Source organism: Varroa jacobsoni, unplaced genomic scaffold (genome assembly GCF_002532875.2).
Source record: "Varroa jacobsoni isolate VJ856 unplaced genomic scaffold, vjacob_1.0 scaffold_1461, whole genome shotgun sequence".
Taxonomy (NCBI): Eukaryota; Metazoa; Arthropoda; class Arachnida; order Mesostigmata; family Varroidae; genus Varroa; species Varroa jacobsoni.
This window is the reverse complement of record NW_019214363.1, coordinates 206,835-233,559: the sequence shown is the minus strand read 5'-3', so window position 1 is coordinate 233,559 and position 26,725 is coordinate 206,835. Positions and strand designations below refer to the sequence as shown.

Below are 26,725 nucleotides of genomic sequence, written 5' to 3'. Positions count from 1 at the left end.
GTAACGTTCCAGCCCCCACTAAACTCGGTAGAATAATGTGTAATTGATGAGGCATCGACTTGAGCCCTGAGTTTCGCGTATCGATTTCTGTTCTTAGAAATTCGTGATATTCTATTACCTTAACTTATTGGTAATTTTAAGCAAAAAATTACCTAAAACTTAATTTCGACTTGTTAGGTTAAGCTATTTATTTCTCTTCAATCATTTACGGAAAGTTCGAATTAATAAACATGAAATTGAGATTTTATCTGAGCGGTAGTGTTACACAATTTGTTGTAGTGTGTGCCCTAATAAAAAGAGCCTTCGATGCCTTGGCCTGACGCATCGCCAGCACTTACAGTTTATGCATCTCATTAAGTATAGTTAGCTATCGCACTAGTTCAATGTCTGCCCTTTTTACACGCTCGCGAAGTATCTGGCGATCATCATAAGGAATATGAAGTCAAGAACAACACACTTTTTTTGTTTATAAGCGATTTATATTGCATTTATATTTAAACCATGAACACAAACGAAACACGCACCTACGCAAATAATTGCATTTAGAAATATCTTTAACTGACATGATTTAAACAACCACAAGCTACATGCCCGGCCATCAACGTAGCAAGAAAAGTGGCGTCTTATAGGCTTCTTACAAGAACCCACTCTTCCATCTGGCTACACGGTGTCATCACCTCGATTTTTTTCGCATATCAATCATTAGTGGTTCTCATTGACTTCAATCGATTGCTGCTGGTTCTGCCACGAGTGTTTCGATCTTATTGAGTTCCCACAGGGGTGAAACTCTTTTTCGGTACCTATCAGATGCATCGTCTCCCGACGCTCTTCCTTTCACGTTACAGAGATTGAAGCTGCTGCCATTGTCGTCTTCACTGTCATCATCTGGCGATGGCAATTTTTTTCAGTAAAAGCACATGCAGAAGTGGCGTTCTTTTGTGAGAGAAGAGGTATCACCACTACTAGAGAGGAAAGCGGTTCAACGGAAAAGCGTCGAGGTGGCAGGGGCTGAGAGCAATGGCGATGCCACCGACGAAATTGCCAAAGGCATTTCATTTCCCTTCTCTTACGTTTCGTTGAGTTTTGGCTGGCAGCGACAGCGGCGTAAAGCGGCGACGCCGGCCCGTCCTACGCAAATTCTGTCTCGGTCAACTCCACCAGCGTCATTGGTATTCGCGACTAATCGAGCAACGCTTGATGAGACTAACTACACTGGCCGACGCGTAGGTAGAGCTGAGCGACATAGTCAGCCGCAGCAGACTGTTGACGCCATTGCTATAGCTGAGTTAGACAACGATGAGGCTGATATTTGCCTTCTGATGCTTGATAAATGACGCCAAAAGGCTGGTGCTGGTCGAGGAAAGTCTGACAAAATGGGAAAAAAATTGCTTTTTACTCATCTTACCTGTATATTTACTTTAGAATTTACATCTTCGCCTGATTGTTGTTACTGTTTAAGCGGACAGAGCGCAGAGAAGCCCAAATGTTCAGGTTTCCCAACGCATCCCTATTCTTGACCCTGCTGCTGGAGAAAATAATTGTGCTGAACGCCACTGATCCTTGTTTCTGCGCGCGCCCTATTTGTTGCGTACGTGGATGTTGGCTGTCTCACACAGTTGGCCGTAGGGATGGACGTGAGTTCTGCCGCGGTATCTGTCGTTTTGAGAGATATACTAAGATACGGTAAATCCTGTACGGTGCAGCCCTCTTGTGAAGCTATCTCCTCAAAGGACTATGGACATTGTGCTGTTTTTGTGTCTGTCGTCTGCTGCCCACTTGGAACAAAGCATACATTTGAAGTTTATTCAGTATTTTAAAATATATGTAGCACGCCCGTTCTGCGGCGCAATGGAACAAAAACAAAAGCAACTAAATAGTTAAAATGTTCTGAATTTTCTGTTCCCAGTATCATAGACGGTATATTTGTTTGTTACTCTTTAATCTCACTAGTTACAGAGGCATGTAACGATGCCATTATGAGATAGTTCGATACAGCTTGCTTACAATGCCTATGAGCAAAGCGTTTTTGAAGTTAATATCTAATGATAATTACTAACTTCAGATCGGCCGATAGTTCGGCCAAATAAAAAACGTCCCGTAGATAGCATTTACCGAGCATATTTTGATTACCTATTTAATACTGTTCAAGGATTAACTTTGGAACGATGAACTAGCCAGAGCGCTTAACACCGTCAAAATATCTATGTCCTCCAATCAACGTGCATAAAACGCTTCATTATGACATCTGCTTTCGTCTGTATTCGTTGCTGTCGTTGTTGCTGCTTTTCGTCTGCTATTTCTGAACCCTGAACAACAATTTCGCTGCGCCAAAGATGTGCGCAACAGCGGTTCCCTGCCCGCCAGGTGTGCGTAATAAATAAATGTATGTAAAAGCCGCCCCACACCTCCCCCGCGTTCCGCCGAATTATGAATAGAAGAGAAGATGACCGCATGAATAAATGGGATCGAGGCGGCCGAGCCCCCATCTAACTGCCACACGTTTATGGCAGACTTAGTCGGTTTACGGGGTGGCTTGGCACCGCATCGGCGAAGAGGGCGCGCCCGAAACCTGCTTCTTCAGGGCCTTAGCAAAAATGAATCGATAGAATAAGAAGAGAAAGGGAGAAGGGGTGGAAGGGTAACTTGTACTTGAAATAACGAGCGATCGTCGTGATTTTGATCTGGATACACGGTAGTATGGGTGACAGAGCTACAAACAATCAAAAGATACGAGTATGTGCGCTCTGATTATGGTAAGCCGCGTAGACCATACAAGCTTTTAGCTGGCTTACGTTCTGACTTAAAGGTTACACGCCACGCAGAAAAAACAATCTTTTTTTGAAAATGAGCTGGCTTTGGGGAACTTGTATTGTGATTAGGAGGCGATAGTAATTGGGCTTAAAGCCTTATCTGGTATGAATGCGAAACTCTCAAAACCTAACTGGTTGTTCAGTTAGATCATCATTATAATTAGCTATAACTATTGACGGATCCGATCTATAGCATGTAACGAGAAATGCTAATAAATATAGTGATAGCCTCACTAACTCGCTTATCACTATTTAGTTCGTGTGACTTATCAGCGCATCAAAAGACGCACTCCTGAAAACCAATACATAGTTGGCAGAATTCTCTAGTCAAAGAAAAACTGCTTGAGTTCACGTCTTCGTCATACCCTATTCACCTTAGAAGTTTTCTAGGTTTTTTAATGAACTATGGAAATGGCGTTGAAAACAGTAACTATAAAATGGGTTATTTTCTAATTGATTGCTTCTAGAACTCAAGGCATCTCTTTTAGACACGGCTCGTTATATAAGCGCCTTCGTTTTCTTCGCAAGCTAGCTAAACACATTCGTGATTTCGTACGTTAACAATGTGTCCCGTGTTTATTGAGAGTTACATTTTTCCCATTTCATATCCAATAGTTACGGGCAACATATTGTGTATTATCGTCCAAAATACATGACGGTATCATCATGCAAATTAGGACAATGAAAAACTGGAAAAGTCCTTGACTACCTTTAACTGATACGGACCTCGTTGCTGGAGTGACAATGGATCTGCGCTCATAAGCTTCTCTAGTCAATACGCATTTATCTGAAATACATGCTTGCATGAAGTGTAATACACATCGTGTCCGATAAACGTGAAGTTAGACTTCAAAATTAAGTGTTATATTTACAGCATGACTTAGTCTTATGGGATGGGATGGGCTGGGTTTCATCTGAGTCATTTTATAAGCCATAAAATACGTTAATGCTTTCTGTGTCGGTACTTTTTATTTGTTGATCTATGTGCACGCATTGCTGCTCTTAGTGTTCGCCGCTTAGGTACCACGACTATATTTTATTTCAATGCCACAGCCTGCCTTACGTCATGCTGGTACTGGAATTTCGAAGAATACGGGCGCTAGCAGCGACAGAGAGAGAGAGAGAGAGAGAGAGAGAGATGTATATATATGTATATCATGCGATTCTTATCACCCTCTTGTTACCTGAGTGACTTTAGTTCACCTCATTTACGCTATTATCTTATTGTCGCCACTGTCGTCGAATTAAATACATTGTCTTTCGCGTAGTTGTTGTATTTCTTGTCGGAGGAAAGATGGCAATGGGTATGATTAGGCAGTTTTCAGGCCGAATAGTTTACGATGGTTGGGCTGTAGGTGGATAGGGCCGAAGCCGATGGCCTTGTTGATGCAATAGCCTTGTGCATGGACTACAGCGCTACCTTGCTGGCGCAACTAGCTTCGTGTTTCTTCTTTTTTCCCATTTCGTCTCCCTCTTTTCAATAACGATCTCCTATTGGCTTGAGAAAAGGGGAAAGCGAGAAAGATGCTATACCCGAGCGGAGACTAACTTCGAAGTATTTACCACCCGGTGCGAATTATCATGACTCCACAGCACTGGCTACCGTCGTCTTTCATCGGGTTCTTTGTTGCAGTGGCCATTGTTGGTGCTTCGGCTCGTTTAAGGCCGGTCTTAAAATTAAAACGTACGCAGACCAACCCTATCCCGTGTTGTCGACTGCTACTGCGGTGTCGTTCAGCAACAGCAGTATCAACAATAATAACAACAAGTTATTCAATTGCGACGAGAGGCGAAAGACAAGACGATAAAAGGAAAACTCAGTAAAAAGCAATTCTTATACAACTATATATATCAGCTGGCTGGAACTCCGCTTCTCCAATTTCTTTCGTTACGCTCAGTGAACAAGAGGATAGTAACGGCAGTGACGGAGAAACTATAGCGGCAACGAAATGCCGCTGCGGAATTCGCACAGAAGTCACGGGGGCCGCTGAGAAATGCCCTTTTGGTGTCAACGAGTCGATTATACAGAGAACAATGTGGAGTAGTCTCGGATTGTAACTGGCTGTGTTTTTTTCGAGAATGAGTTAGGGGTATTAATATATAAAGTGCGCTAGCGCCGTGTACGTAGTTGCGGCACAATAATAATAATAATAATAATAAAGGTTTATGCTGCCGTTGTTGTGACGGATGACAACTGTTATCAGACACTGGAATCGTATGCATTTTTGATTGTATCATCTAACTATAAATTCGGTTAGCGCGATGGTGTACTTTATCGTATATAGATATGTAGAAGCCCTTATTATTGTTATTATCGACATAAAACCATAATTGTTTAAGTAGGTGGCGCTTGGTTATAGAAGTAATCGTTCTGTTGTCATTTTAGTGGTGCCAGGTTTAGCCATATATTTCAACGATCACCGATAATTTTGCAAATGCCTCAGTTAACCTAAGCATAGCTTATTCGGAAAACTTCGTTCACTTTTAACTCACTTCGCCTTCATCTATAGGTTGAGGACTAACGAATATGTTCATTCACTCTTTCAAGAAAAGTTATTTTGAGGTTACTTCCCATCTAGTTACTTTTGTTTCGGCTATCTTTGGCTTCAATCTGCGTGAGTCTGTGATTTTAGAACATTGAAGACTCCTTCACCTTCGGTCGGTTCTAGGTATTCTTCCTTTGTTCAGGTAACGGACTGTGTGGTTTCTGGCGGCAGTCTATGGTTGGGATCCATCATCCTGAGGAAAGACGGGTGAGTTCAGTGCCCTGTTGTCGTAAGCAGATATCCGAATTCACTCAGGTCAGACAGAACCAGTCAGACGTTAAGACATTTGCGTCTATTAGCATAGCTACAGCGGAAACTGAGAGGAGTAACCCATAACTTAAATGGATGAACGAGCTCCTTTCGGCAAAGGGTGTTCAGACCTGAAACCATATCCCCTTTAACGAAGCAGCGGCCTCGGCGACGTTTAGAATAAACGTCAGCGACTATGGACCACAAACTACGCTAGCTTCGGCCTTTCAGCCCTATAGCATGAACATTTTCCTGAAGTCTTCAACTACTTTTCGATATTTGACGACTAGTGCTAGTATTTGATTGAGTTTCAGTCCATATCGAAGCCATTCAAAATTCGTAATTTCTAGACAGTATACCATTTGCCGGTTACGGTTAGATTCCATAACGCTTACCATTCACAGCTTTTAGTTGGTATTGTATCAGAGTAGTAAATGTACTAAACAGGCCAAAATCGGTTAGCGAGCAACACGAAACGGACGTCTCGATTTATCCCTGACACACTTCAATGCAGTAGGATTTAAACTTTGTGTAGCATGATTATCTGTAATGCACGCTTTTCTTGCTTGCTTGATTGGCGCTTGACTTCACACCCCCGCAACGAGATTCCTGGTCGTAGCAGATTCTATATACTGCGAATCAACTGCAAACGGGCTAACAGCTTCGTTCATTGCAACGAACATAATGCGTTTTCATTACGCTGACATTATGATGCGTATAGATCGCGGGTTTGCATCAACACGAACGTTGTACCATTTAAGGTAGCCTCGGGGTGGCAACAATAGAGATGATGCGGGAGCAATCTGCTGGAACAGAATAGGACCTTTCGTTCTTAGAGTTGGCAAGGAAGTGGGCTTAACACGAGCTCGAGCTTTGCCCTTGGTTCAATTAGAACGAGAACTTTCAATGTGGCCGGTCAACACAGCAGTTATTGCTGCTACTACGTAATATACCAACACCGCCGAACTAGCACACTTTCACATTAGCACATCCATGGTGAATTGATGAATGAATGAGACAAAGCTGGTTACTGCCGGATCCTATAGATTCCAAGCCATTGAGACGCAACTCATTACGTGACGTTCACGAGCCCTCCCCAGTCGATCGAGTGGGCGGCCACCCCCGTCTGGCGAGTGCAGAAAGACTTCGTCAGCGTAGGATGGTATTGACTAAGGCATGACGTGTCTTGCCACGATGGGTTGTGGTGACTTTCTAGCAAAAATATATATCTCGGGTCCCGCGTTCTGCCCCCACCGCTGGCACGTTAGACAGACATTGCGATAGGTGAAGATAGATGTTACTGCAATAGCTATAAAGGTAGTAGAACGTACTGTGACCGTCGCTACCGAACGTATATAGTTTGGCATGGAGCTTGGCCGGGGCAGCGTGAGACTGAGTGAGTCAGCCCTCGAAAGGCAACGGCTTGTGCCTGCATTGTTGCAGGCGGCAAGATCTAGTGCTTCTATTGCTGTTATTGTTGTTATCATTGCTACGTTGTTAAAGTATGAAAGATATGGAAGGGCCGAAACAACACTTCAATTGCCTTGGATAGCTGGCCAAGTGGGCGTACGCACATGCAGATATCTGTAAAGGGCCCACTTTCCTATGGGATTTGGCTGACCAGGATATCCCCGGTCTGTGAGCATGTCTGTGTAAAGCATCACCAAGACTTGCGTAGATTAACACAGTGACGAGTGCATGTTATAATTTTCTTAACTGGTAATTTTGGTTATGTAGTTTTTCTTTTTCTAAGATCAATCGGTGTAAAAGATTACGCAACGAGTGCTTCTACTTAATGTTGTACCAAGGATAATAATACTAGTGAGGCTTTTGTATACTATAGCAACCATTAATTAAACTCGAATAAACAGATTTAAATGTACTAATATAGGATTTTCAATTTTAGTCCTGTTCTTCCCATAGGTAGCGCAGTTGTCATTGATCGAATGCTAACTTTTTTTTTGAAGCTATCCCTGTGAAGGTAACCTCGATTAATAAATGCAATGCGTGAAAGGGTGCGTAAAATGCGTGCGACGACAGGTATTCGTTAAGTAAATATCGCTCTACGTATACGTTTTAACATAGCTCCGGTTAATGGTTACTAGTTTAAGGAGTTGGGGGGCAAGAAGCCACCTGTCAGGCTGGCAGTGTTTTTTATTACTATAATTACTTCCCACAGGGTAGTCCTATATTTAGCCATTATAATTAGAAAAGGATTCTCTCAAAGAAGTTGTACTGTGTCACGTGAGGGCCACTGAGGGATATTTATTTATGTTACACATTCTATTGTCTTATCTATTACGTACCTATGTGCGAGTGGTACTACCGCCGACGGACTCAACGAATCAAATGACTCGATCTTTATTTGTAGTAATTTTATTCTATCTTGCAATTGAAACGATCAGCAACCGCTTTCAGGAAACAAAATTGGCAAATTGGAGTCCAATGTGGGTGGCTGCTATTTTAACTGGTACCCCAACACATGTAATTTCTATAGGCCGGACAGTAAGGTTGCTGCCCAATAGCACTGAGTGAATGCTTCGCTTGGCATCATGCAAATATCTGCCTTTTGTCCAATAGTGCAATTTCTCTTTTTTTAGTATTTTTAGTTTTTCCGTGACGATGAAAGACGCCAAACGTGGCACGCACCCTTTCTGCCGCTACACCTAACCTCTCCCTCCGTCGCTCCTTGGCCGCTGCCCCTTTGCAGTTCGCGTATATCCCGCACGTCAGCGGCGTTAACCTAAACACTGAGCAAAACAAAGTGACAGAGAGTCAACTGAAAATGATTATGATTAAAACCAACTTATGAACATCCGACAGTTCAATTACCGCCCATGATCGCTTTTCTCGCCGGAACGCGCGCAGTACCTGTCAGCCGTAGTCTCTTCCGTAAGGTACGAGGCACGAAATACAACACAGCGGTTGTCACATGCCATAGGCAGCCATAGTCGGAATGTCCAAAGAAGCAAGAAGTTCCGCCTATAACGCGTACAGACATCCTTTTAAAGCGTACTTCAGTCAAAGGGCGATACTGCAGGTGATACCAAGCAGGTGCCAAGCCCAAAACTAAACTCGGCATCTGGATGATTCAAGAAGGGGCTGAGAGATCAGCCGCCTAACTTCCCCCTTATGCGTAGGTATCCTTAATTTGGTAAAACGTACATAAGTCGCTAAGGGTATAAGTAGGAAAACGAAATTTGAAACAGAAGGCAGAATGAGCAACAGACTCTTAGTATCTGAGTAAGCGACGCAGACGCCTCGATCCGTTGTTATAACGGCGCACATAAGGCTAAGATGTAAGGCGTTAATGTTAATGATACGCAATGCTATCCCTAGAAGTAAGAGAGGTTTTCGTCAAACGCCTAAATTCGTTTGAAAATAATAATTATGTGTATCCAATAAAACGAAAATCCAGTAAAATGAAAATTAGAGTAGAGGCCAGTTATCGTGTTTTACAAATTTTAAATACTTTTTATATATACGAATTTTACACTTACTGCGACTACGTTAATTCGCCAGTGGTAACGTTTATTGCCGGAAGTCAAATCTCGCTTTACGGGTCAGAAGTGGAAAATAACAAGTGTACACAACGCGATCCTACGCTATTCTATTTACTGCTCAGCTTTTGGGTCTTCAGCAAACGTCAAGGCTTATTTACGTCTGGGCAGGTAGCTTTAATGTTGTGACCAATGAATATTTATCGCATGCCTCCATCGTGCTCATTAATGTAGCCATTCCTTCCAAGGACGGTAGCGGTTGTCCTGCTCTTATGAAGTCGTCGCCGGGTGTTAAAAAAAGTGTGTACCGTACTGCTGCTCGAATTTGGTTAGTCGCTTTTGGTGCCAAGAGAACATAACTTTGTAACGGCAGGTGTAATAGTAACTTATATGTTAGACATGTACAGACCGAGATCCTATGACTAACCGTTAGAATCGTTTGTATCTAACGGCGAATTATGCCAAAACCTTTACTGAATGTCAATAGGTAACGTGTGCTTTGAGAGAACCCACCGATATCCTTACAGTCATAATGGCGGTTAGGGCAGGTTCCGACTCATCCTTTACTAGCAGGTCTAGCTGAGGGGTGTATCGCACTAGCCAAGGGGTTCCGCATGAACCTTCTGTCTGCAGTATCGGATCGAGGCAGATCCGCCTATTCCTTCTATCTGCTAGTGTCTTCGGATGATAAGTAGACTCAAAAAGCAACGGAAAGCGAATCGAGATTGGATCTCCGTCCATTGCCCAGATAAAGACGAACAAGACTCAGTCGACTCAACGGAGACTTGCCGTCGTGCCAGCTCAATCCTGGCGTTTAACATTTCACCAATGACTCGGAGGGACGTGGGGATGTTCGTGGTGACTGGGTGGAGGTAAAAGAGAAGGTACTGGGAAACTGTGGTAAGCAACCTCGACTACGCCACAAATAAAGGCAGGGGCAATGGCTTCGGTGGAAGTGCTTCGACTATCTCAGATATTATAAGCCAGCATCTTCCCTGGAGTGTAGCCTGATTCTCAGCACAGGAAGAAATGGCAGTAGTTGTCATTCTGTTTATTGCCCTTCCGACTGCATGTGTGCAGTTCATTGCAGGGCAAGGGAGGAAGTCAAAGGTACTGGACTCCGAGGTTCAACCGTGTTGTGGTGCTGAGCATAACTACCTCTGGCTGAATGTGAGCAGTGGTTCGTTCTCCACCATCATGACAACGAACAAAACGTCGCTATACTTCTAGTTCTAAATCCTTAGGATATCTGAAATCGCACAAACGGCGAACGCAGAAAGTGGATAGATGGCAAAGTCGAAACAAAACATGGCAGAAACATGATTCGTGCTAGCAAATGCGTCTGTTTGTTTATCGTATTAGGAATATGATGGAAGCTTTAAAAAGATTTCACGTTAGTGCCATTGTTTTTCTTGATGAGAAACACGCATGCAATTTCTTTTGTTTAGTTCGTCATCTCATGCTTGTTGGGCATATTTAAACATTAGGACTTTTGCAAAAAGTGCTAATAGTTAGATAATTACATGGTTGTTTTGAACTTTTGTCAACAGATTCGTTCATCGGTATCAGCATAACAGACGAACAATCGCAAGATTACCTACTGTATACGTGTGTGTGTGTGTGTGTGTGTGTGTGTGTGTATGTATGCTATCTATCTTTAACTAAAAACAGTATCGCTTTTAACACCATGATCAATATTGCTCAGCGACTTGTGGCACAATCGTGCCCAACAAAGATTGCTCCCAGATGCCCAGTCGGTCAATCTGGCCCGCATTCTGCAAACAGCAGTACATTAGAGCGGGTCATAGGATAGAACGTATGAGAAAACATATTCAAAAGAGGGGAAAACCTTGAAAGATCTCAGTGGATTATCCGAAGCAATACGACCAGACTACAGCGTATTTGCTAATATTGTGAAGTTAGCAGCGTATCGATGGCCACTTAACTGATTTGCGATCTATTTCTACGCAGTTTGTCTGTCTGTTGTCTATCGTAGTGGAAGACCGCGTGACGCCTTCCTTATCGCTTCTCCAGCTGCTTCGACGGTTGTTGCTTACTGTCTAATGATGGCAGGCATTAGTGATAACAGTAAGAACGCAGGCGACACAAGGTATACTTAAACTCTTAAACTCACATCGAGATATAAAGACCTGTGTGAAGAAGATGAACGATGTAGCGTGTCCAAAAGCTGTCAATGTTGGCTATTATCTGTTGTGAACGTTGATCTGTGTGTGTGGGGGGGGAAAGGGTGCGGGGTGGACTTCGAAGTTCATCGATAAATTCGAAAACAATTATTTTGTCTCCGATTTAACCAAGTGTTCCGAAGCGAATACTCTTGACTGATCTCGACATGTTGGACTACTGCAAGCCAAAGTACGAAATCTGGTATCGTGCACCAAACGGCTTAACTCTGCTGAGTAGTTTCTTGTATGTGATATATAAAAATTAAATAGCAGAAAAACGTCATTCTCCATTATTTACATTACTAGTTTACGTAGTTAAAGCGTGGCGTTACCTTGCGCTTAACTACGTGCTAGAGGCATCAATGTAACGAAGGCGCCCCGGGTCATAAAGGCGTCCTACGAAGCTGCCACATCCCTGTCCATTCCCTGAGAGAACGAATTTTTCGGCAAAACGATTTTTCTTTTTGTCGTCGATAACATTCGCGCGGCGACACCGTGGTGCCTCTCTTGAGTTAATTCGCTTTTATATACAGGTCCCTGGGGTAGCCAGCGTTTTGTTTTTTAGTGGCAGCTACTTTTATGGTACATACGGTATCCACAAGATTCGACCCATCTAAAATAGTAAAAGACGCCGATATTTCTTTTACTGTTTTACGAAACAGGGCAAACATCTATGGACGTGTTCGTTCAACAAGGTACCTTGAAGTGCCAACTATCATTTGCTTTGATTCCTACTTATTTTCTTATTCTATTCTATAATTTATAGAAGCATATGATATTTTTATAGAACTAGTTAACGCATTGATTTTCATACTGCATAATGTATAAGCATGATAATCTTTTTTGCTACTATAGGGGTATTCGAGAATGTTCAAATGAACCGCCCTAGAGGAATCGACTTATTATTGCTTAACTTCCATACGCGTTATGTAGGAAGTTCTGCGTTGAGGTCGCTTCGCTTACCTGTATTAATTTTCTTATGTTATGTTTGTCGGTAGTAGTAATCATTACTAAGACCTACCGTAATCGCATCAGTTGACAAAATATACACTTATTTTGTTAATGGATGCAGATACATACATACACAGTCAGTTGTGTTTATGTGAACACATACAAATATAATTTTAAATGCGAGAGTCCTCAGTTCGAGACAAACCCACGTTCAACGCGTTAGCTTCAGGAAAAGGCAGGTTTCCCCACACATATAATCCGTAACGCTGTCCTGGTTACGATTATTCGTTTTTTTCATTTTTCTGTTGCATTTTTTCTATTCCTGATTGCAAACAGAAATTCGCGAGTGTGTTCAATAGATCATTACTGTCGTTTCCTTCCGATAATACCACCGCTGCCACCATACCTATGATACGGCCGACCCTAAGCTAACGCACGATTCTTTACGCGTATTTAAATATACTGTAGACTTAGCCATCAAAAGCTACTTCGGCAACTGAACGGTAAAAAGAATGATAGAGCGAAAGAATGCAAAATCGACAAAGACACAATGCCGAAGACCCCGTCATCATTTGGAAGCAGGCTTGCCCAACCAGTGGTTCGTATGGATGAAAAATCTCATAATAATTACATTAGCTTCTACAGGAAGTCGAAAGCACAAAGGCACCCGAAGATGAAGGACGTAGCCATGTCCAGGTTGCTGATCTTCTCCAGCCCAATTTCTATCTTGCCGTTTTACTACTCATGTAGCCGCTAGTTCGTCTGGTATCATAGATCTTTTTCCTCATCGCAGCTTCGCCACTCCCTTAGCTGATCGAGTTTTTTTTTCGGCGGATGGGCTTCCTGTTTCAACGTACTCAGGGGCTTGGGGCGTCCCTGCCGGACTCTGCCTACCATTGATGCCACCAATAATGTTTATTATTGTATTTTGTAGCTGCAGCAATACCTATCGATTCTTCACCGCTTTGTGCGTCCCCAGGCTGTGCCATCCGTAACAGGGCCACCCAGTGCGCTTTTCTCGACAACAGTAGCAGCGTCCTCAAATCGTCGTCATTGCCACTGGATATGTGGGTCCTCGTCGATAGAGCCTCGTCTCGCCTGGTCTAGCCTGACTTGGTGTCTGCCTGCCAGCCGTCAGTCAGTCAGTAAGGTAACGTTAGCTTTTTCTCGGCCTTTCTTTCGCCGGTTCCGCTACCGACAACTCGTTCGTAGCTCGCTTCGTTCCTCGGGTATTTTCCATTTTCTCATCGACCACTCGCGCTGTGGGATGAAACAGACGCGGGGCGAGAACATGGGGAGATAGGAGCAGAAAAAAAGTGCTTTCTGTGCCGCTTGTTTAACGCCCGACGCTCAAGTAAACTGTGGTCGAGTTGATCGTGTCACGGCGCCTAGGTGGGTGGCATGGCCTAGCGGTAATCTGGTGGTCCTTCAGAACGGAGCAGTGCAGGCGTACAGCCCGTAGCACCACCGCGTCAGTCATGATGGAGTAGTGCTAACGTTATTTAAATATCTTAATACCGTCTTCGCTTAAAATCTCTCTCAGTCATGTATGTCTCCCATAGCTCCTATCTAGAATGCGGCATGCATCTAGTCTTCGTCCCTCAACACTGAGAAATGAAGCAGAGATTCGTGCATAGGGGACGCAACACGCAGACGCTCTGCCAGTGTGTTTATGCGTCTGCCCGTAGTAGAGAAAGCCTTACGAGGGGTGAATACTAGATTTTAGGACGAAAGTAAAAATGACTTTAGTGCAAAAGGCTGACACTGTTAAGTAGCTTGTAACATGTATTGACCAGGGCTTCTAGGAGGGGAAGAAGCACAGAAACGAGACCAGCAAAGCGCAAGACCCGCGCTCCTCGTATGTTTGATGGTACTGATTCCGGTGGAAAAAGCTTCGCTTCTTCGTTTTTTTAAGGGCAGGTGTTATTCATTTTAACATGGTCGAAATCTTTCACAGTATTTGTTTTCTTTTTATGTTGCAAACGCATTATACCATCTTTAGGCTAGCGATGGTTGGCTTCATTCATAACTTGAATTATAGATTATATGTATTATACTAAATAGTAAGTGGCATCATCAATTGGCTACTATCAACAATAAAGCCTATGTCGACCCAGGATTCATAAGCGCTGTGTGGCTGTATTTCTTACTACTTACAAATTATATACAGCATGCTAGTTTAACTCGATAAACGGCCACCTTGAATGGATTGGCGGAGGAATCGTTGACACAATAAAAGCAGTAACGCATAGATCAGAACCGCACGTTAACCGTCTTTGAACTCACAGTTGCTAACAGCACGGCTACTGTATTTATGGTCCACGACGTTGAGAAGAAGGACTCCCTTTCGATTTGACTCCGATCGTTCATTGGCTATCTTGTTCGTTCGTCTCCACATCCTTCCGTTCAGCGAGTTGCTCCCCTCAAGTAAGTCACTAACTTCCGTGGCGTAGCGTGCGCTCTGCCCAGTGCCGTGGTGGGCAGGAGGGCGGTCGAGCAGTCAGATGGCAAAAAGCGCCTGCTCGAGTAGTACCATGTATCTCTTTCAGACATGATCGTTGTCTATCCTACTCTAGACTGCCTATGCCCTTCGCCGTAGTCTGCATGCGAAAAACGATCCTCTTTTTGCTGTTCAAGGTAGCAGAGAGTGGCGGCCGCCGGGTCTGGCGTGATATCCAGCCAACTATACCGTATGCCATAATACTATACTACCATAGAAAGAAGTCAGAACACACAAAGGGTTGAGTGAATGTTGTTGCTCTCTAATTTTTTTGTTGGTTTGTTGTGACTCTGGCGCGATAGGCGTGTGCGGGTGTCAGGCCCACAGTGTTGCACCGCGAGCGCGGAACGTTTGTGTGAGCCATTTTAGTAAGTTTGCTCCTAACTAAAGCAGCAAAACGTAGACCCAGACTCAACGCTGGTTATCGCTCGTTGACTCGTTTCTACACACAGACTCATGCTCTGCCTTTCCCGATAAGCCTCCTTTCTGTTTATATTTCTACCGTTCTGTCAATGGCACAACGCAACGTCCAGCATCAGCGTGACTATCCCCATAGGAACGCATTCACGGCCGTCAACTGAGAAGAAGATATATCCCAACAATGGCGGCGTCCTGCTCCTGCTGCTTATGGCCGACCGTTGTCGTTCGTGTTGCTGCTGTTGCCTATTCCCTAGAAAGCAGAACTATAGTCAGAAGCGGTAGCGATGGCGGCAGTAACAGAGCTTAACTGGTCGAGGGGCCTCCAGTGCTAGCCGCCGCCGCCATCTAGTGAGCTGTTATAGCCCTTGTTCCGTCCAGTCGCTCGCGGTATTTCAAGATGCGACAGCTACAACAGCGAGAAGGATGCAATTGACGCGGCAACGGCTATCACATGCTACCGACAGGGTCGATGCGGCGCACAGAACACAACAGAGCCCAGCCAACGGTGTCGACTATGCGGTCTAACATCTACGAGGACGACTTGGAGAGTAAAAGCCTGCTCGACGCTAGAAGCGCCACGCAAAGATAGAACTCCGAATGAACGCCTGTGTGGGTTAGTGGTCGGCTATGGGTTCTGCTGATGGCGTGCCACTGGCGACCAGTCAATGAATGCCAACTGTGGCCATGATTTCCGCGCCTGGCTGGCTGCCTGCCAACATGACTAGGGCTGGATAACGACTTACCTGTGAGTGGAATGGAGTGACAGGCTGACAAACTGCTAGACGAGATGGTAGATATACATATAATATATAGAATGGCCAGGTACGTCTTTCTGAAAGATGCTAGCACGGTCGCCTGCAGCAGCTAATTTGAGACTGGCAGAAGCACACAGCGACATAAGACAACGGCGTGGACTTTTAATACTGAAACGACCTTAGCGACTAAACCAGGACAGTTGGATGCTTTTTTCCTAGAGAGTGGGAAAATGCTCAGAGGAAGCGATTAAGTCGAATTCTGTTGTATCTGCTTTAACCCGAAACGTAGAGACGAAATAGTAGCAGCATTAGTCAATATATAAGCAAGCAAACAGAGGAAAAAGGAGAGTCGTTTGTATTTGTTTTTGGCACGGACAAGATGTAACCCGAACAGTATCGGAAGGATTGGAAAGCGAAAGGAACGAGCAATGTAATGCCATCTCACAAGCAAGTTCGATAGCACCCGTCTATCAAGCCGATTCATGGTTCTTATTCGGAAGTGAACTATACTAGATAATGTTTGATAGCTATATCATACGCTGCTAAATGACTGCATTTGAATTTGAAGGGCGTGGACGCGTACACACACCGCACTGGCGGTGCTAACGATGGGCGGGTACTCGCTAGAGCACGTATAGTTCTAGTATCAATCATCATTGGGTACATCCCAAGTAATCTCACATTGACACGTTTCAGGATTTGAGTTCTTGAACACTAATGCATGGAAATGAGTCTGAGATCCATGTCTGAACCTGTGACTACATGGAAGCATAGGGTATTTTTTCATATCACAATTACATGAGCATGATCAATTCAAATAATTTTCATCCTCTCACTCACAACTAACACAGTTATTGCTCTATGGTAAACGTAGTGGCATGCTTTTTGGCATCGTACGAGTCCTTATACTGCGTGTCTTATATAAGCGGTACATTCATTATTTCGCCAATATCAAGCATGATAAACAGCTTTATGCAGTAGTCTATTACCCTATTGTTCTGGCAAATAGCTAGATATACATACGCACACTACAAAAGCACACACGGGTATCTGAGTTCTGAGTAACATTATCTATTTCTCTGGATATTGTCTTGTCGAGCCCGGTTTATGAGATACAAATGATTTGTTACTTTCTGATACGCTGTTGATTGCAGCGAGCGGAATATCACTACCCTAATTACGGTTACCTATGACTGACTGTGTGCGGTATTTCCGATGAGATGGAAGCGCCTAGAAACTGGAAACTGCAGACGAAGCAGCGGCAGGAGCTCCTGCTGCCTCGGCGAAGACAACAGCAGAAGAAGGGGAAAAAGTATTCGCAGAAAAAAGTGTGTAATAATAAGTAGGCTGCTTGGTTAAGTGACTAGTGTGATTGACTTTTGCTGACAGGAAAAGCCCGCTTTGGTCGAGGCCCTCACGTCACGCGGCGAACCACTTTCTAGGTAGGATATAGATGCCGGTGGATGACACGAACGTTAAACAGCTACACTATTGAAACGTTTACTTACGTAGCCAGGGCAGGGAAAATCAAATCAAAGTCGTTCGCCGCTTGCATTAAGAGGCAGCCAAGGTGACGACAACGATAATATTTTAGAAGCATTAAGGCCTCGATCTGATCGAACGTGAACGGTAACGCTGGTGAAATGTCGAAGCAATATTTTTAACAAAAAAAAAACATCGTATTTTCTAACAAGTACTGCACAGACACATACAACCGTTATATGAATGAAGAAGAACACTGAATCGAAGAAACCTGTGCATGCGGACCCCTCGTCCCTAGTACACATATATATATATATATATATAAGGTCGTTACAGGCAGATCCACCGTATCTTAAACTTAACCAACTCTTAAACTATTTGGGCTAAAATAATGATTATATGCATATACATATATATGATAAAGGTGCTGTCTATTATTTTTTACATGTTTGTTACAGCGCTCGAGGGGGCTTTTGGATAATTATATACTTACTATTCGCGTTTCTATACATAAACTTTCGATTTATATCTTCTCGAAGTAAATCTGTAGTGGAATATGCATGCCCACCAGTTGCCCTTTTTGCTAACGTTAGATATTCCTTTGCTCAATCAAGAAAGTAACTGAGACAGGGCGACGGGATCTGGCGTTATCGTAAGGTAGCTAGACTGCGTGTTTTCAATTGTTCTGTTAACGCTCTATGAGTCTCATGCTGTTCCTGATACGCACTGTAACTACCATTATTACGTTACTAGACCTTGCAACCGAACTCGATTTGTTCCCAGGACGACACTATTTTCTCACCTGTTTTCTTCCATGCTTCGTCTCTGGCAAGTGTACGTTCCAGGCAGGTTTTTTGTTTACTGAATTTGAGTGTCAAGTTCATCACAGGTTGCTTTCGTCAATAGCCTTACCGGTTGGGTCAAAGTATTTTTATCATTCTAGCTTCTGGTCACCTGTTGGCGGATTTTCAATACTCCGATATACAATTCTTGAGCCCTTTGCACTGTTCACGTAGTGTGCTTTCGCCTAAAATCACCTCGTTTAATTCGCGGAGCTCTAACCTTCGAGGAACAATCATTTGACGAATGAGCGTTGATTTGAACCCATTTTTCCTGGAGTAAATTCAGACGCTTATCACTCGTAAGGTTCTACAAGGCTAGGATATTTAATAGCCTAGTTATTATCGGTCTTCTAGAGGCGCATAGTCCACGAAATGCTTAAATTTTAAGTCTTCCTGCTTAGTGTATGTATCGTTAACATTTCTTATATTTGCATAATTTGTCATTCCCTGCTAAGTTCCAAGCTACCAGTACGGTAAACATAATATCTCTAGTTGTACCGTGACCAATTCCGCGTTTACTCAAACTTATACAAGCCAGAATAATGCAAGGACAAATTAAGCCACACAACAGCGTCGATCATTTGAAAAGCACATACGATTCTGTGTCGTAAGGATCATATGGGAAATAAGCCAAAACAATGGAAATATAGATATTGTCAGATAGTGCATCCCCATGATAGCGCAGTGAGTGGCGATTGTTGTTTGAAAATGAAAAATATTCATGTACCACATTGCTCTAATAACTAAACACGTCAATAAGAAAACATTGTTTATTACCATGTGATTTGTTCTTGCATGCAATTACCCATTTTTATGATAATACAATACACGCTTATGACAGACATAGGAAAACCTTTTGCTTGGACTATCCGCAAATAAATAAATGCTGCGATGTTCCGACTCGAAACGTTTTATTGATTGTGTATTTTTGACATTATTATTAATAATAATAATAATAACTATAAATAACCGATTTTGATTGAACCTTACAATAGCTGCACGCCCTTCTTGTCGGTCAAAATATAGCAAGGACGGACTTAATTTCGTATATCGGTTTTCCACTTACCTTTACAAACAGAGCCAAACCGGCAGTACACTTTACTAACTGCTGGTTGTTTTTATCGTCTGCTACTATTCGACGATTTTTTCCAGGACGAAGCGCAAGCGTCCGATTTTACCGAGGAGATACGTTTCTCTTTGCTGGTTATATAGTCATGGTTGGTGATTTTTACCATTGCCACTAATGGCGCTGTTGACGGTCATATCTTTCTGCGACTGTCGCTTCTTTTACCTTGGCTCGCTACCTCCTTACCATGCCACTACGTCTCCAAGTGGTAAAGAATCTTTTTTTTTTTAATTGCTTTTGCTTGTATTTATTCATAAACGACTGTTATCAGGTCTATTTTTACCCCATTTACGGTGTTATTAATCGATCGAAAAAGCGGCTTAATTGGATGGACACGTTTCGACTTTCTGCAAAATTAATTAGTCCCTAGTTTTCGATAGACACAAAACAAAGGCATACCAAAGAGGCAAATGTTTGATGTTGGTAAACGGGGCTAACGAACAATCACTGGTATCGAGCATTGCATTGCTTTCTTTTTATCCTGCCTGCTATACTAATCATGTATTCTATAGACATTGAAGATAGTTTGTTTGCTTTTATTTAAAATAGTTATATTTGTTATCTCACAGTAATAGTAGGCAATAAAACCTAAGAAGAAAAAAACTATTTTTATGGGCCATTTTTGTGCCTTCCAGTCGACTCAGGTTCGACTTTCACTAGAATTGTAGACGCACGACGGTGACCCAACGTGGGCTCGTGCGAACTGATGCATCTGCTGTCTCAGACGAAGCCCATTGCAAAAGCGTTTTTTGCAGAGAAGGGACGGACTTATCACCATTGTGGATAATGCAAGTTGTCGTTTACAATTCGTGGCACCCTGGAAATCTGGGGCAAATAAAACGCGTAGTGGAAATGTTTGCTGTGTTTACGAACAACTAAAAATAAAGAGTGATTTTTGAATTTCACAGTCAGATGGTAAAAAAAGTATAGCCACCAATTTTTGGTTTGATTGGTAAGTGGTACATAGTGGTTCCCGCTATAATTTAATGGGTAACGTGAACGGTTGCTAATCTTGAGGGCACGTGCTACGTTCGAATATGGGCATAGGCCCACTTTATTTCATGCTAAAAGCCAGCCAGCCAGCCAGCCAGCCATCCAATGAAATGCCTATTAGCGATGCCGGACGTAAAATTCAAAACATTCGCATGTTTAAATATATTGTAGGATATTGAAATATTGCATCGCCGCGTGTATCACAATTTCACACGTTGATAGTGTCATGCTTTACTGGTCGTTAACGAGTTATGGTTATATTGTTTAAATCGAACATTGACAGGTTTTTTCATACAGAAACCGGACAAATAAGTGCACCGTTTTATTGCAACGCTGGAGTAATACATAGACGATTATTATAATTCCTCAAGAGATTAGACTCTACCGTACGCATTAACTTGACGTGGTAACTACAAAAAAAAAAAGCAACGAAGTAAAAACAAAACCTACTAACTTTTCAGGGCCATTATAATGAAATTGGCCATATATGTTCGTGTTACTTCTAGTATCAGTCTTCAATATTTATCAATCATAATAGGACCGATACGGTCGTTCGGCCTTAAAAAATAATTTCTCGTGTTTATAATATATTGGCATCGGTTTGAAGTAGGCGAACAGTTCAACACACAATCGATATACAGAGCGGACCTGAAATATTGGCGATTTCGCCTCGAGTGCAGATAACCTAGAAGTGTTCGTGTGCAAAAAACCTAGAAAAATAGTACGGTCAAAGGCACGCGATTTTACATTGTTATAGCAACCTGATCTATTCAGTAAATTTATCACAGGCCACAACTGGTCGCGCTGACTAGCGTGTGCACTATACAGTCAACAGAAAAATACTTTCATAAAAAGTGCAAAAATAACGAAATTGAAAAATAAATTATTCTTCTGTAAAAGATAGAGTTGCGCTACGTTTGCGTTGGCTGCAATAATTTTTACTTTTTTTTTTTTTGGCTGTACGCATAGTTTAAATAAAATAGTCAAATCTACGACTAACTACTCTAGAGAGTAAAATAAATATATAAATTATCAGTCACACATTTAAGAAATGGTTCATTTGAACTGGTTGCTAAGTGCTCAAAGGTTTGAGGCAAAGCAGCGGATCAGGCGATTGTCTACATGACGGGCTGTTTGTCTCACCGATCTTAAATACGACGTAGAACTTTCTCTGTCTCTTGTCTTGTTTTCTCTAACCCACAAAATCCAGTATAGTATTTCTATGAATGGGCAGCGTAGACTCTTCTTTCAGCGTGCGTATCGTAAGCAAGAATCTCGTCCGTTCGTAACCCAGCAAGAAAACGAGCCGAGTCCCGATTCCTCCTCCCAGCGACAGTTCCGATGTGTTCGACGCGATACGGATGATAAGCTTGGGTTTCGGTTTGGCTCTGTCTTTACCGCAGCTTACTATAAGGCCATACGGTGATTCCTGCCTGTGTATCTTTTGTGAGTAACGTCGCGTGGTGATCTATTGGCGTATTCATGGAAACAGTCACGGATTAGGGGGAAAACAGCAAATGCAACCGCGGGGATAGAACTATGAACACCGTCGTTGATCTTCATTGGTGATTAGTTTTTGTACCGTGTTGTAGGAATTTCCGCTAAAAATACAATAGAACATTTAGACAACTGTTATTATTGTGGACAGCGAGCAGAGGCTACGAATGCACGGGATAGAAAAGAGCAGGCCATACGGCAGCAATTGCAATAGTGGATAATTGAATTCAAGGACAAACAATACGTTTGATAGAATCATAGTCAAAAGTTTATAACATACTCGTACGTACAGTACCATTCGAACCATATGGGTCCGTTGATGAATCGCGCATGTAGCTCATCCGGTTACTTGTAGCCGGTACACAATCTGTGTAGCATAATATCGTCTTTTCGCTGAGTATCCTGTTCTACCTTTGGGTAGCTATACGGCCAACCTTATGAACGAATGATCAGGTCAAGATTTCGAGGGTATAAAATTCTTTTTCTTTGAAAGCAGTTTTCTCCCTTCGATGCCGTCATTAGTTTCCCTCATAATTATTCGTTCCATGCGACCGATGACAAATAATAGAAAAAATGGGTCGCATTCATAAGAACATAAGAGGTCGTACAAAAAGGTATCGTAATCAAAAGCGGGTCAGATCGCCCGCCGTTCGTGCGTTTTTGTCAAATGGAAAATACGAACAGTACGTCGAAAAGTGACTGTTGCGTGTATTTTCAGGCCTGTTCTTCGCGCTCGATCTGCTATGGATGCGGCGTCTAGGTAAATCTGTATCAAATTAATATGGGTATCATCTCGTCTTTTACACCATGTTAAATGATCGGGCAGTCGACACAGCAGGTCGTCCTGACTTACAAATATGATTTGCGCCCCAATTATTGACTCATACTACGCTATCGTCTGTCTAATCTGCCTTTGCTGGAATTCTCAACGCTGAATATTTTTAGCTCAGTGTAAGTATCCATCTTTCTATTCCTATTACATCAGATTACTTTTTTCCTATTAGATACCTATTGGCGGGGCATATCTCACAGAATCTTCATTAAGATATTGTATACAAGTCATTGGCACTACATCCTTTGCAGGATGATCACGTGCTTTTAAACTATCCGGTACTACCAATTTCACTCATGACGCTACTGCTTGAAGAGCTCTTCTAGAAAAAAACATTCAAGATCCATCATTTTGTTAATATGCTGCTGAGACGCCCAAAGTATTAGCTACAATTAGCACATACTTCGATACCACCTGAAGGCAAAGTCTGTTTGTTTGTTGCCATCGCGGTTGACTATAATCGCATAAGGACAGCTCGGGATACGATCTTACATTGGTAACTAATGAGTATCGTTTACAATGCGAAAAAACAATGACAAGCTGTGGAGCAGCGGTCTGCCAAAGTTTTTGTTTGAATTATTACACGAAATCCCAGTCTTGCTTTCGCATTATACTGTGTGTTGTACGTGACAGGGGCAGGCTGTGTTTTGGTAAGAGTAGTGGAGTTCTTACGGCATGAGTTAGTGGAACACCCTACACTGGAACAGAGCGGGTCGAATGGAATAACAGCCGTCAAACGAAATGAAATTTTAAAGCTCTTGAAGACGAAAGGAGGCCGAAGAAAGGTAGTGAAAATGTTTTATGCGCACACCCATTCTTCATTAGATCTATGAGTGAAATGTATAAGAACGGGACCCATTTCATTTCAACGAAGCCTACTATCTGAATATTGAATCGCACCGGATCTGAACCGTTAGGTATTACTAAAGGGGTCATCTAGGTGGGAACTATTTCATTCTTTCTCCGAAACCCATGTTGAACAGGCCCATGTGCAAAGTCAGCCCCAATGCAAAGTACTATATGCTCTGCTGCCTTAGTGCCATATGGACCCATGATGTAGTAGTCTTTAGACGTTTCTTTGTCCATAAGTGCAGCATTCTGTATTGTAATGATTAAAGCCGATGCCACTACCATATAAATCTTGTTTCATGTATAAGCGTCGGTAGATAGTCATTACACAGGATTACGATCAGTGCCACTATGGTACCATGTGGAATATGAAATCGAAAAATTCCTTTACCCCTCAGCAAAAATCGAACCTGAACCGGCATCACTCTGACATAAAGTACACAGCGTCATGTCGTTTGGCGAATTATTGCTTATCGCGTAGTTGGCATATGCATATGTCATAGGATCGAACAAACTCTTCAGTCACGTACCTCCCATAACGTATCGCACGTATCTATAGTTGCAGTCGCAACTGGATAGGAAAAGTCTTCGATCAGTGATAAGTATATACCTACCGTTTACGTTCATTCAATTCGGATCCCTCATATTCGCGTTTTGTTCTTCCAATTCCGTGGTTTACATTTCTCTCAGTCTGTCTTGTCGCAGTGGATCCCCTTACCACTCAACGGGACTACGACAACAACGTTGTACGCAAAGCACGTTAAACGTGTTGTATTCTTCTGAGAACAATAGCCAGTTCTGTTAAGCGATCATTATATCATAGAATTGAGTGAATTGACCTTATTTCTTCCTCACTTCCATGTAAACTTGTGCTGGCTGCCGTCACCACGAGTGGATCGGCGCTAACTTGGGTTTTTCTGAGGCCCTATCCCTGTCCTTTCTCGTTTTGTCGAAGACCTCATTGCTCGTTCTTCTTCTTCTTCTTCTTCGTCAACTTTTCTGTTTTTGCTGTTTAAAACATTATCGGTGGGGATTCTCATTGCTTTCTCGTCGCTTCGCGTCACATCACGAAGTGAACTGCAGGAACCTCCAGCCGCTCAAAGACAGAAATAAATGCCCGCGGTCGGCTGCTAGAGCGTGCGAAAGTTCACGCTGTGTTTGTCAGCGACTATTTTAACCACGCACCACTTTCTTTGGCTCGCGAGGTGGTGTTTGTTACGGCTGCTGCAGAAAAAAGAAAGGACCGCTTACTGGTAGTTTGCCTGGGCGTAACATCTCAGTATTCTATCCGACGTAGTGGATATGGCAAGTGCCGAAGTGTCAGACCCGCTTGTCCTGTTTAACAACGACTGAACGAGCAGTTCTTCGTGCCTCGCACACTTGCCACTTCATCTCGTTTGGACTCAAACGGCGTTTTCAACACCGATGAGTTGTTTTGACTTGGCCAAAGACTCCAACACCCCCTACTGGGCCTTGGCGGCCAGTGTAAACCTGGTTACACATAAAATTAATGGATTCTGTAGGTTTACTCGACAACTGTCCCTTTGGTTTTAACTGCATCGGTAAAATATAACGATCACTTCACTGAGAACAGTAGGTTATGAAAATTGAAATGGTAAATTATATAAACCGTACAGACTCGACCTATGATGTCCGAGTACTGCGTTTGCGGTTGTTTGTACGTTGTATCCTATTAATATATATGCGTATATATAAGTGGATCTGCATCTGTTAATGTGATTGCATTTTTCTGTGAAATTAATCCGGGGAAAAGGAGACTTTGTGCGCGCAGGTTTTCTTTATTCTGGGTTCTCACTATCACAGAGGCACTGCAGCATAGAGCTGTTAAGTAGATATCAATTAAAAAGTACAATTCTTCACTCAGAGAAGCATAATTAATGCTTAGCCTGGGGTTGGTACATGTTTGTGTTTCCAATGCTATGAGAATCAAAGAAGGTACGCAATCCATGTATAAACTGAATTTGTTTAGTGATTTATTTATAAGAGCTCATATAGAGATACCTTTGCGACAGATACAACTATCGCTGGATAACTGCCTAACGCTTGATTTTTCGTCGATAATGACACATTACGGTAAAGCGCTCGCCTGGCCAACCATGAATGGTAGTTTCTAGACCAGTCTAATTTATACGACGAGACGTTTTAACGGATAATTCCATTGTCGCTGTCGTGTCTGGGCACAAGGTGGCCCGGCTCGTGTAAGCGTTTTCCAGGTTGTGAGGTTAACTGAAGTGCTGCTAGCCGCGTCGAGTTCGCGCGCAATCGGATTAGCGTTAACGGACGGTCATCAATTGATATTCGAAGTAAATGAACGTTACACTTTATTATCATATACATATACGAGAAAAAAGCGACCCATTTTTTTTACGGAAGTACGTATTGTAGAATCTGTACAATCATTCACAAATTGTGGTTATAATTTAAATGAGCTTGTATGCTTTCCAACTTCTAAGTTGCTTCTGTCTGTATAATGCAAGGCTTTGATTCATAATTGACTACAAAATGATAGTTTCTTGTAATTTTTACGCCATATTTAGACACATAGGAAGTGTTTCAAGTTGCTTGAATAAGGATATTACATATTTTATACACGACACTTAAGCCATTCATTGGTAACGCGCAGCTTGTGCGCTCTAACATAGAAAGTGACATCCCTCAATCAGCAAACCTGATGCTGCTGTGCATCTTTTCGCGGTCATCAATAACGAACCTGGTTCCACCAACTGATTTCATTCGACACTATATCTTCCATACTACAAGCCAAATTGACTGAAAGTAGTGCGCCCCTATCTATATGGAACCGTATATTGCCAAGATTTGCTCAAATGGAAATGGCCGAGGACAAAACCTACAGCCGTCTTGGTAGCCCGCGCTGGTTACTCGACAGGGGGCCGATAGCAACGGCAAACTCGATCGGCGGTCCTCGTCTTTCTCGTCTAGTCTCTCCTGCCCTACATCCCTTAGCCTGTTCTGCTCATTGGACGAATCTCCATCAAAATGTGTCCTAATATCGTAGTTGTGACGTGGCACTGTCGACTGCCCACGGGCCAAGCTGGCCCTGCAGTTGTACTAAAGGCTGCCAGAGCAGCCAGCTCCGGTTGTCTGCTCGAACAATTCCGTCTACGCCGTCTCCTTCTACCCTCCCCCCCCCCCAACCAGCGATCCCCCA

General features: G+C 42.9%; 1 protein-coding gene and 2 long non-coding RNA genes across 3 annotated transcripts in view; 1 reads left to right on the top strand and 2 right to left on the bottom strand.

Annotated features, from left to right (window-relative positions):
* Positions 1–26,725, top strand: part of pico (ras-associated and pleckstrin homology domains-containing protein pico) — a 178,274-nt gene that overhangs the window by 28,321 nt on the left and 123,228 nt on the right. The gene's annotated exons all lie outside the window — the stretch shown is intronic.
* The window catches only part of LOC147752144 (uncharacterized), an 81,126-nt gene that overhangs the window by 16,289 nt on the left and 38,112 nt on the right, over positions 1–26,725 (bottom strand). The gene's annotated exons all lie outside the window — the stretch shown is intronic.
* On the bottom strand, positions 309–19,641 carry LOC111270288 (uncharacterized). Its single transcript, XR_002686240.2, has 3 exons — positions 19,305–19,641; positions 18,199–18,509; positions 309–1,365 (listed from the first exon to the last, which is right to left on the bottom strand). It is a non-coding gene; the product is annotated as an uncharacterized LOC111270288 (long non-coding RNA).